The sequence below is a fragment of the Leucoraja erinacea genome, chromosome 4, assembly GCF_028641065.1.
Source record: "Leucoraja erinacea ecotype New England chromosome 4, Leri_hhj_1, whole genome shotgun sequence".
Classification (NCBI taxonomy): Eukaryota; Metazoa; Chordata; class Chondrichthyes; order Rajiformes; family Rajidae; genus Leucoraja; species Leucoraja erinaceus.
In genome coordinates, this window is record NC_073380.1 from 50,033,950 (window position 1) to 50,047,065 (window position 13,116).

Consider the following 13,116-nt stretch of genomic DNA (forward strand, 5'->3'; position numbering starts at 1 on the left):
TCACTTTTAAATACAGATCAGAAAATTTTAGCAAAGATTTTAGCAAGTAGATTAAGCAAATATATTAGTAAACTGATAAACCCTGATCAAACGGGGTTTATACCTAAAAGATACTCATTTAATAATCTGAGACGCCTGTTTAATATAATGTACTCGCATAAAGTAGAGGAAGAAGATATATCAATTATTTCTTTGGATGCAGAGAAAGCATTTGATCAGGTAGAGTGGCAATACTTAAATAAAGTACTACAAAAATTTAACATGGGAGAGAATTTTATAACATGGGTAAAATTATTATATGATAAACCGATGGCAAGAATTTTAACTAATAACATGTTATCTCAAAAATTTCAACTATCAAGGGGTAATAGGCAGGGATGTGCACTATCACCCCTGCTATTTGCCCTTATGATAGAACCCCTGGCTGAAAGTATAAGAATTCATCCGAATATTCAGGGCTATAATACCAGGGACTCAAAGAATAAAATCTCATTATATGCAGACGATATACTTTTATATATTACAAAGTCACAAACGAGCATACCAAATTTATTAAACTTAATAGAGGAATTTGGGTCTTTTTCTGGATATAGAATAAACTGGAACAAAAGCGAAATCATGACATTAAAACCTCATGAACCTACACACTTACTGAAGTTCCCCTTTAAAATCGCAACAGAAAAATTTAAATATTTGGGTATTCAGATTACTAAAAAATATAAAGCATTATTCAACGCTAATTTCATACCTTTATTAAATAAACTTAATACACGGATTACATTTTGGAAAACACTTCCCTTATCATTATTAGGTAGAATAAATGCAATAAAAATGATTTTCTTACCACAATTACTATACCTATTTCAGTCTATACCGGTATATATACCAAAATATTATTTTTTTAAATTAGACTCTAACATTACAAATTATATTTGGGACTATAAATCACATAGAATCACAAAAAAAAACGTATGTAAACCAAAAGAGGTCGGGGGACTTTCACTTCCGAATTTTATGTATTATTACTGGGCAGTGCATATTAAGAATATGATTTATTGGTTGGATAGTTCTACACAACAGACAGAATGGATAAAAATGGAGAAGGAGGATTGTCATCCTTGTAATATAGGAACGATCCTCTTTTCCCCCAAAAAACTGAATAACACAATATATAAGAAGAACCCAATTATATATGGTACAATAAGAATTTGGAAACAAATAAAATTATCTTTAAAATTAAGAAATCTATCACTGTTAATGCCAATTGCGAATAACCCTTTATTTAAACCATCTCTTATTGATAAGACATATAACCAATGGGAAAGTCTCGGAATTAGAAGGATCAGGGATATGTACGAAATGGGAAACCTACTATCATTCCAACAACTACAATTAAAATTTAAATTGAAAAACAACCAATTATTTTAAATATCTTCAGATTTGCGACTTTGTGAAAAAATATATACAAGGATATCAAAAAGTAACTCCTGACTTATTGGAAGAAGCAATGAATATTGAAGCTGACTCACAAAAATTAATATCCTATTTATATAATAGTATTCTAAATATAGACCTACCATCGACAGAGGTACTTAGAGAAGAGTGGGAACGGGAATTAATGATAAAAAATTACGAAGGTTAAATGGGAAAAATACCTGATATATATTCACAAATGTTCAATTAATGTAAGACATAATCTAATTCAATTTAAAATTGTACATAGATTATATTATTCAAAAACAAGATTGAACAAATTTTATCCAAATATATCCGCCACTTGTGATAAATGTCTAGTCCAAAAGGCAACTATAACACACTCCTTAGTTTCCTGCATAAAACTTTATAGATTTTGGAATGATATTTTTGAAATACTTACAAAATTATTCAAGACAAGAATGGAACCTAATACTGAAATGATTATATTTGGTGTAATGGAAGATGGGAATAAATTGAACACATCTCAAAATCTATTCCTTAATTATGGTTTAATAATAGCAAAAAAATTAATACTTAAATTTTGGAAGGGTACATCAATACCAACGCTTAAAATGTGGACTGCAAGTATGTTGGACACCGCTCATCTTGAGGAAATGCGATTCCTCCTAATGGATAAATCAGACCAATTCATAACGAGTTGGTCTCCATTCGTCGTTTTTTTGGAATCATATGGTGCAACACAATTGTAAAAAATAACTGTTTCAGGACTGGACGAGGGTTGGTCAAGACTATAAATAATGATCTCCTTTTCTTTTCACTATTTTCTCTCTCAACTTTCTTCATTTACTCATTTTCTTTCTTCACACACTATATATTTCACATCTTTCTATCCTTTACTATCTAACTTCTTTTTCTTATTCTCATCTTTTTTCAATGTAACAAAGAAGTTGTACATAAAATGTATTATGAAAATATATATTAGGCACTTTGGTGCCATATGACTGTGCTTACTTCTAATAAAATAAAATATATATCTGTTAAAAAAAAAAAAAAAAAAAGAAGTGAGAGGTTGAAAATGTCTGCAAAAACTCTCGCCAGTTCTGCACAGGTCTTGAGAGCTCGACCGGGTATACCATCGGGTTCATGCGCTTTCCGAGGATTAACCCCCCCCCCCTGAAGGATTTTCTGACGTCGGCCTCTGTGACTATGACTGTAACACCGTCAGGGCGAATAGGGGCTCGGGAAGGCACATCAGTGTTCTCCCTATCGAACCGTGCGTTGAACGCATTGAGCTCGTCGGGGAGTGATGCTTTGCTGTCGTTTGAGCCGCCTCCTGATTTTGCCTTGTGATGGCATTCAAGCCCTGCCACAGTTGCCGAACATCCGTCTCATCCTCCAGCTTAGAGCAGAAGTCCCTTTTGGCCTTTTTGTTGGCCTTACCAAGGTCGTATCTGGACTTCTTATAGACCTCTGCATTGCCAGACCTGAATGCCCCTGATCTGGTCTTCAGAAGAATGCGGATCTCATGGTTCATCCAAGCCTCCTGGTTAAGAAACACTCGGAAGGTTTTTATTGGAACGTAGTCCTCCACACATTTCTTGATGAAATTTGTAACAATTGTGGCGTATTCATTCAGGTCTGTTGCCTATATGCAGGAAGAAGCAGCACTGCTGAATGGTCGGATTTTCCGAAGTGAGGGCAAGGGATAGAGCGATAGGAGTCTTTGATGGTCGTGTAGCAGTGGTCAAGGATGTTTGTTCCTCTGGTGCTGCAGGAGACATGTTGGTGGAAGTAAGGGAGTGATTTCTCCAGGTTGGCTTTGTTGAAGTCCCGGCTGTGGTAGTAAATGCCTCGGGGTAATCTTGTTGACCATGGCGTGCAGCTCCTCCAGTGCCAGACAGACGTCTGCCTGGGGTCGGAAGTAGACCGCGGTCAGGATGATGAAGGTGAATTCCCTCGGTAGGTAGAAGGGATGGCACTTCACCGCCAGGTGTTCCAGGTTTGGAGAGCAGGAGTTAGATAGGACTGCCATGTCTGAGCGCCATGCAGAGTTGACCATGAGGCCTCCTCTCCCTTTCCCAGATGCCAGTGTACGGTCCATACAGTGGATGGAGAACCCTTCAGGCTGGACCGCTGAGTCTGGGGAGCTGGGAGTGAGCCATGTCTCTGTGAAACAGAACACAGAGCATTCCCTCAGCTCCCTTTAGTAAGGAAATACTTTTCAAAATTGAGTTGCTGCTCACTTGCCTTAACAAAAAAATCGTAAATGGATTATCTGACAAAAATATTATGACCTAGCTAACGATGAAGTTGGTCATTTTTAGAAATTGTATTGTATTGTATATCTTTATTGTCATTTCCTGAGTATTCGCATACCCAGAGGAAACAAAAAAACGTTGCTCAACCAGTGTCCATTCAGTGTGCATGAAAAAATAAATAGAAATGAAAATAAAAAATACATGTCATGAACAAATTTAACACTCTACTAAACATTCAACAGCCGTTCCGACCGGCAGTGGCACAACAGTGGCTCTGCTGCAGTGTGGGGGTTTGTGCGCGATACTTAGCAGGGGGCAAAGTCCATTTAACAGTCTTATAGCCTGTGGGAGCTGAGGAGCATCCTGCTGGTTTTGCAGCTAATGCTCCTGTACCTCTTCCCAGATGGGAGGATGGAGAAAATGTCATGCGATGGGTGGTAAGGGTCTTTGATGATGGAGATGGCTCTGTTGATACATCTCTTCCTGTATATGTCCAGCAGGAAGGGGAGTGGAGCACCAATAATCCTGCTTGCGGTCTTCACTATCCTGTCCAGTTGGTGCCGTTCGTACGCCTTGCAGCTCCCGAACCAGGAAGTGATGCCGTATGTTTGTGCTCTCAAAATCTTAATGCTGTGGTGTTTTGGTTTCAATTGTTGACAGTAATGCAGTTTTAATTAATGACATATGAGAGAAGTATCTTTGGAGAACATTTTATTTTTTGTGGCTTCTCTGTTGTATACTACTGGGAGAATAGTGGAAATCAAATAATTTGAATGATGTGCAAGATCTCACCACTATATTTACTGCATTTCACTTATTGGTCACCCACAATGTTCATCTAATTTTCCATAGTTCAATGGATGTTTTGGTGGGCAGAAAGGATCAGATTCTAAGGTAAATGAGTTGCAGGAAGGAGAAAGAATGAACACGAGAGAAACTAAATCCACAGGGAACGAGCTTTGGTCATAATGAGGAAGTTTGGACTTGGGAAAATATTTCAGTCCATGGAGAAAATGAGACTGGGAAGAAGGGAATTTGAAATTGAGGGTTATTATTCATTTGGAATAGGAACATGCAGACAAAGGGAATGATTGAATAGGCCTTGAAATCCAATACAATATTGGAATATAAGTAAAATACAGTTGGCCTTTATTCGGTTTCATTGGTATCTCAGAAATAGTACAAGCATAAAGATATTTGTCTATTTGTGTTAGCACCCTTTCTCGTTAGTTAAAATCTTAATCAATAGTTGAAGACAAGTCAAAACAAGACTGTCATTGCCCTAATACTTTCTTGCTGCGATGTTGCACCTTGCCTCAAGCAAACGTCCTGCAGGAGTGGAACTAAGGTAAAATATTTGACATATGACCACTCCAGAACCGAGGTCACCCCAACCTCCACAGTCAATCTGCAGCATTCATATGGGCGGTATTTCTACGGCATAGTGGCGCAGCGGTAGAGTTGCTGTCTTACAGCGGGAGAGACACGGGTTCAATCCTCACTATGGGTGCTATCTTACAGAGTTTGTACGTTCTTCCTGTGACCGCATGGCTTCTCTCCAGATGCTCCGGTTTCCTCTCACACTCCATAGACGAACAGGTTTGTAGCTTAATTGGCTTCAGTAAAAATTGTAAATTGTCCCAAGTGTGTTGGATAGTGCTAATGTGTGGGAGTGATCACTGGCCGGAGTGAACACGATCTGCTGAAGCACTTGTTTCCATGATGTATCCCTAAAGTCTAAAGGTGCCATTTGTATTTGGGCACCTTTTGGGCACTCTTGACATTGGAATGAAATCTAAAGGAGGTTAGACATCAGGAGAGAATGGAGGAAGTGTAGAGCTGCTATTAAACCAGTAACTAATAGAGGCCAATGATCTAGTTCAGCCTCAGACACAATGCAGAAAGAGAAATTGTGTTGCTGTTTGTGGAACTGTATTGGACAGGCTAGATGCAGGAAAAATGGTTCCGATGTTGGACGAGTCCAGAACCAGGGATCACAGTTTAAGAATAAGGGGTAGGCCATTTTGGACTGAGATGAGGAAAGACCCCTTCACCCAGAGAGTTGTGAATCTATGGAATTCTCTGCCACAGAAGGCAGTGGAGGCCAATTCATTCAGGAGAAAGTTAGATATAGCTCTTAGGGCTAACGGAATCAAGGGATATGGGGAGAAAGCAGGAACGGGGTACTGATTTTGGATGATCAGCCTTGATCATATTGAATGGTGGTGCTGGCTCGAAGGGCCAAATGGCCTACTCCTGCACTTACGTTTCTATGTTTCTATTGCAGTGGGAGACAATAATGATGGCTTCAATTAAACAATTTTTATGTCAAAGGGGGATGGTAATAAGAGAACGTGCAGAAATGTTTTGAAACAAGGAACTGCAGATGTTGGTTTACGCAGAGGGACACAAAATGCTGGAGCAACTCAACGTGTCGAGCAGCATCTCAACTGGTTCAGCAGCATCTCTGGAGAACATGCACTGCTGATGATTCAGGTCAGGACCCTTCTTAAGGTTAAGACTTCATTACCAGATGACCTAGCTTAAAAATGGATAATAACCAAGGAATTATCATGGTGAGTGCATCAGAAGTGGCAATGTGGGAGTAGGTAAAAGAGCCATACAGGTGAGTTCTTTTGGAAATTAGCTTTCTGTTAACAAGATAAAATAATGTTTGGAACTTCCTGCACAAAAGGAAGAATCTGGATATTAGGTAGACCAACAATGGATACCATTTAGGAAACATACCATAGTGCAGCAGTCACACTATTCCTCCTCGTACCACTGTTTAAGAAGTCCATTGAACTCACATTGAGCCCTTATCAGGTTTCTTGACTCAATGTCATTTCAAATGACCTCTTATGAAAATTGCAGAATTACATAGCGAACACTGCCTTTGTCAACTGCTAAATCTAACGGAAGTATCAACTAATAAAATGGGAATGCTGGAGTAACTCAGCAGGTCAGGCACCATTTCTGTAGATAATAACAAGGAACTGCAGATGCTGGTTTACCAAAGAAAGACACAAATTGCTGGCAATAACTCAGCTGGTCAGGCAGCATCTCTGGAGAACATAGATGTGTAATGTTTCAAGTCAGGATTGCGGTTGGGGGGGGGGGGCGGGGAGGGAAGAGGAAGCTGGAAGAGAGGAGGAGCAGGACAGAGCATGGCCAGTAATAGGTGAAAAAATTGGCGAGTGGGGGGGGATTTCTGGAGGACAGTATGATATAGATAAATGTGAGGTTATCCACTTCGGCGGCAAAAACAAGGGGGCAGATTATTATCTCATTGGGGTTAGGTTAGGTAAGGGGGAGGTACAGCGAGACCTGGGCGTCCTTGTACACCGGTCACTGAAAGTTGGCTTACAGGCACAGCAGGCAGTGAAGAAAGCAAATGGAATGTTGGCCTTCATAACAAGAGAATTTCAGTATAGGAGTAAAGAGGTTCTTCTGCAGTTGTATAGGGCTCTAGTGAGACCACATCTGGAGTATTGTGTACAGTTTTGGTCTAATTGGAGAAAGGACATCCTTGTGATTGAGGCAGTGCAGCGTAGGGTCACGAGATTGATCCCTGGGATGGCGGGACTGTCATCTGAGGAAAGATTGAAAAGACTAGGCTTGTATTCACTGGAGTTTAGAAGGATGAGGGGAGACCTTATAGAAACATATAAAATTATAAAAGGACTGGCTGGCCAAGCTAGATGCAGGAAAAATGTTCCCAATGTGGGGCGAGTCCAGAACCAGGGGCCACAGTCTTAGAATAAAGGGGAGGTCATTTAAGACTGAGGTGAGAAAAAACTTTTTCACCCAGAGTTCTGAATTTATGGAATTTCCTGCCACAGAGGGCAGTGGAGGCCAAGTCATTGGATGGATTTAAGAGAGAGTTAGATAGAGCTCTAGGGGGCTAGTGGAGTCAAGGGATATGGGGAGAAGGCAGGCACGGGTTATTGATGGGGACGATCACAATGAATCAAAGGGCCGAATGACCTCCTCCTGCACCTATTTTCTATGTTTCCATGACATGGACCAGTGATATTTCGGGTCAGAGTCCTACTTCAGACTGATTGTGGTATGGGGAGAAAGTTGGAAAAGTGATGGAGGTGGGACAAAGCCTGGCCAGTGATGGGTGGATAAAGGTGAGGGGCTGGGGGGGTTGGGTAGTTTGACAAATGGATGGACAAAGGCCAGAGATGGGAAGAAGAAAAAAGGATGCGAGATAAGGAGGGAAGAGATGTAAAGCCAGATAGAGTGATATACTGCAGGTAGAAGGCGGTGGGTGGGAAAGAATGGGGTGGGACAACAGAAGAAATGCTGCACGGTGGCGCAGCGGTAGCGTTGCTGGCTTGCAGCACCAGAGACCTCGGTTCGATCCCGATTACGGGTACTGTCTCTGTGGAGTTTGTACGTTTTCCCTGTGACCGCATGGGTTTTCTCTGATATTTCTGTTTCTTCCCACACTCCAAAGACATACAGGTTTGTTGGTTGATTGACTTGGATTTGCATTCTTGATACTAGTGTAAATTGTGTGTGTGTAGGTTTGTATTAATGTGTGGGAATCGCTGGTCGTTGCGGAGTTGGTGGGCCGAAGGGCCTGTTTCTGCGCTGTATCTCTAAACTAAATTAAAATCGGTGGGAGGATGTGGGATGCAGGGGAGGGGGAAGAAGAGAATGGAGTACACAATACTCCAGATGTGGTCTCACCAGAGCCCAATACAACTGCAGAAGAACCTCTTTACTCCTAAAATTGGAGAATTCAACATTCATACCATAGGGTTGTAACTTCCTATTTGCATGTGGCCTCAATCTGAAAATAGAGGAGACCCAGGACAGAAAGGTTGGTATGCGAAGGTGAATTAAGGTGAATGGTTAGACACAATGAACTGCATGTGCTGATTTACAAAAACAAAGAAAGTGCTGGGGAACTCAGCTGCAAAAGTTGATAGGGTGGCGTTTCAGGTTGTGACCCTTCTTCGGATTTGGAGCAACCGGCTATTCCTGTTTAATCTGGACTGAAACATCTTATAAATTGTGAAGTATGTTCATTTTGAGAAAAGCAGACGAACTATTAGGCGTTATTATAATAGTCACACTGCATTTGCTCCCAGCAGTATAAACTAATCTGTTCCTCAGACGCCTGAGAGATTCTCTCATCGCGGTAAATTGCTCCGAGCCCGACGTTTATATCCATAAAAGGAAATCGGACAAGAATGTCCGGTAGGTGTCCTAATTCCATCTTTGATTGGGTCCAATTTAAACAAATATCTGCCTGCAGTAAATTTGCGAAGTGTTGGTGCAAACGTTACACACGTGCACACCGGGGTGGGGTAGGGTAGGTGGGCGTTGCGAAGGCAGAGGGGATGAAGAGTGTGTGTGTGTGTGGAGGGTGGGGGTGGTGGAGGGGGGGTTTGAGTGCTGAGCTGATGTTTCATCCCACGGACGCCCGAGTCTGGGATTCAGTGTGAAATTATGCTCTGCTCCGTGACTCATGCTGGCAGCGAGACCAGAATGTGGGATTCGGAGCTGGAAACATTTATTCACAGGGGTCCGAAATTCAACACGGCCCAGCCCAACCCATTATTATATGCGAGTTTTCGTGAAGAAAAAGAAAATCACCAAGTTCGCCTTATACTTTGAAACAAGTATGTCACAACTAAACCAAAAGTTTATTTCTTCAACACACACACACACACACACACACACACACACACACACACACACACAATAAAATCCGAGAAAGCAAATCCTTAATTCTCTCTGATTTAATCACAAACGTCAGCTGGTAAAACTAACTTTTTTAAACTGTTCCTGGCACTTCTGGATTATTTTAGATGAAATTATACTATTTTATGTGTAACAAAGTTTAATTTGATTTAATCTACAAAATCTAATGAAAAGAATCACAGTGATGTTAGACTGTAAGCATAAACCACAAACGGCAGGCAATATAAATATCAGTGAAGATTTCTTATTCAAGTTATGATTAACATTTTGGACGATGCCCACAAATTACCACTTTCTGAAATGAAAATACTCTTTCTTTTTCTCTCCCCCTCTCTTACAGATGGCTGCTCTTCAGTGTCAATGTCAAATCAGAGGCATCCTTTAAAGGGTCTCACCTAACAAGCCAGTCTGTTGTATGTTTCATAAAATGAATGCTGGGAAGATGATTCAATCTTGGGATCTTTACATTTGAAGCCAAGGCTATCGCTCCTAACATCTACTGTAGCCAGCAAATGTGATGTCATTAGCTGGAGTAGGACTCTTAGTCATGGAGCGTACAGAACAGAAACAGGCTGATCAAGATTCCCCATCTACACTAGACCCACTTTTGGCCTATATCCCTCTTAACCTTTAACCTTTTAACATAAACTAATAAACTGCCAACCTGCATGTCTTTGGGATGTGGTAGGAAACCGGAGGAAAACCACACAGTCACAGGGAGAATGTACAAACTACACACAGACAGCACCCGAGGTCAGGATCACACCTGGGTCTCTGAGGCTGTGAGGCAGCAACTCTACTGCTGTGCCACACGCTGCCCAGATAATATAGTAGATGTTATAGTACCTACTTCTAGTACCTCCTCTGGCAGCTCGTTCCATATACCCACCACCTTCTATTTGATGAAGTTGCTCAAGTTCCCATTAAATCCCCTCAGCTTAAACCTATGGTTTATGATTCCCCCACTCTGGGTAAAAGACTATGCATTTACCCAATCTATTCCCCTCGTGATCTTATGCATCCCAACCTCCCTTAGCTCAGGCCCTTAACATCCTCATAAATCTTCTCTGCACTTTGAACAGCTTAACAACATCCTTCCTATAGCAAGGTGCCCAAATCTCAACACACTATTCCAAAAGTGGCCTCACCAACAACTTGTACAACTGTAGCATGACATGACAACTTCTAGACTCAATACTCTGATTGGTGATGGCTGCAGTACTGAGGCCTTCTGTCAAGAAACTATATAGTTGCCCTCCTAGATCCCTCTGCTTTACGACACACCACAGGGCCCTGCCATACTCTTTCAAGGTCTTGACTTCCTGAAATGTAACATCTCGCACTTACTGTATGTGCATTGAACTCCATTCGTGTTCTTCAGCCCATTTGCCCAACTGATCAAAATCCTGCTGCAATTTTTGAGAATCATCTTCATTCTCTACTATACTACCACTTTAGTGTCATCTGCAACCTTACTAATCAAGCATTTTACATTCTCATCCCAATCTTTGATGTAAAGCACAAACAGCAGTGGACCCAGCACAGATACAACTGTGCAGGATTAGCACACCTGCCTACCAGAGTATTGGGGATAGACACAAAAAGCTGGAGTGACTCAGCGGGTCAGACAGCATCTCTAGAGAAAAGGAATAGGTGACGTTTCTGGTTGAGACCCTTCTTCAGATTGAGAGTTAGCATCTAACTGGTATGAATATTGATTTTTGTAACTTCAAGTAACCCTTGCATCCATCTCCCATCCCCCTCTCCCCCTCTCCCCCCTCTCCCTCTCCCCCCCTCCCCTTCCCCCCCCTCCCCCTCCCTCCCTCCCTCCCTCCCTCCCTCCCTCCCTCCCTCTCTCCCTCTCTCCCTCTCTCCCCCCACTCCGAATATGACGTTCCACTGCACCTTGTCTATTTTCTGGAAATTTTGATCACACAAACAATCCAACTGCTGTCTTTTGAAATCTACATAAAATAGAAGAAGATAATTTAAAGGCTGAACAAGCTGACATCTCTAGTTTGCATACTTTGATACCACACCGGACACTGCATTTTCCCATTGAGGATTTATTCTCCTGTTTGACTAGAAATAGACCATTCTCCAGTCTCTTTTAGTTACCCTCGACTGTGTGATTATAATTAAGAATAAGGCTGTTGTAATTACTTCTTAGATTATGTAGTTTGCATTAATGAGGTCAGTTTTAACTATCCAATGTATGTGATGAATAGATAATCAAGCAAACTGGAAAATGAGTTTAACCTAAAATATATTAATGTTTTCAACCCATTTAGTTCCCATAACTCTCTCAGAGAAACTTTTTAACTTGTAAAACCACATTGATTTTACTGGAAGTAAATGATTTTCTCTTAGATAGAATTTTGAGAAATAATATAGTATAAATAAACAAGATTGCATTCCTCCAAAGTTTTGCACACATTTTATTTAAAAGTGCAGTTGCTGTTGGTGTACAGAGAAAAGTTGCAACTGCTTTTGCAAAACAAGATCCCATAAGTAATGTTTTAGTTTAGAGATACAACACAGAAACAGGCCCTTCGGCCCACCGAGCTCGCGCTGACCAGCGATCCCCACACTAACACACTAGGAACAATTTACAATTTTACCAAACCAATTAGCCTACAAACCTGTACATCTGGAGCACCCGGGGAAAACCCATGCAGGAGAACTTACAAACCCCATGCACACAGCATCCGTGTCCAGGATTGAACCTGTGCCTTCAGCTCTAAGGCAGCAACTCGACCGCTGCGCCACTGTGCCTCCAAAGAAGAAACAAACACTAATTTGCTTTTCTGTACTGTTGTTTTGTGGGAAGAGTATTGATTGCTCAGTGTATTGTGTATTCACTTATCCTAAAATAAATAAATTCCTTTGTCTTTACACATTGTCTTAGATTTTTTTTTAAAGCAAAAATATTATTAGATTTTGGCACTATCAAGAAAATACAATCAGTGTAGAGAATCAAACCAGACTGAGTAAATGCAGGTCTGATGTGCTGTCAAACGATGCAAACTGGAAAATCACCAAGCCTGTAAATCATCTACAAATACTACCCGGTGCTGTGGGGTCATGATAATCTGCTACAACTTTCCAGGACTAAAGAAAAGAAAATCAGCCAAGCATCCACTCCTGCCTGTTATCCATATGTTTGCTAGAAACATTGGGGGTGTTAAAAGACGATAGGGCATAGTTTTAAGGTGAAAGGAGGCAAAGTTTAATGGAGATGTGCAGGGCAAGTTTAAAGGAGATGTGCATAATCAAAGACAATTCACATCCCGGCCACTCCCTCATCTCCCCTCTTCCATCAGAAGTGTGAAACTGCTCACCTCCTGTTTCAGGGACAGTTTCTTCCCAGCTGTTATCGGGCAACTGAACCATCCTACCAACAACTCTAGAGGAGTCCTGGGCTACAATCTACCTCACTGTCTACCCTCGGACTATCTTTGAACAAACGTTACTGGACTTTATTTGCACTTATCCTTAATTACGTTATTCCCTTTATCGTGTATCTGTGGATGGCTCGATTGTAAACATGTATTGTCATTCTGATTCAATTCCCTCGTCCAAATCATTAATATATATTGTAAATAGCTGGGGTCCCAGCACTGAGCCTTGCAGTACCCCCACTAGTCACTCCTTGCCATTCCGAAAAGGACTGGTTTACTCCTACTCTTTGCTTCCTGTT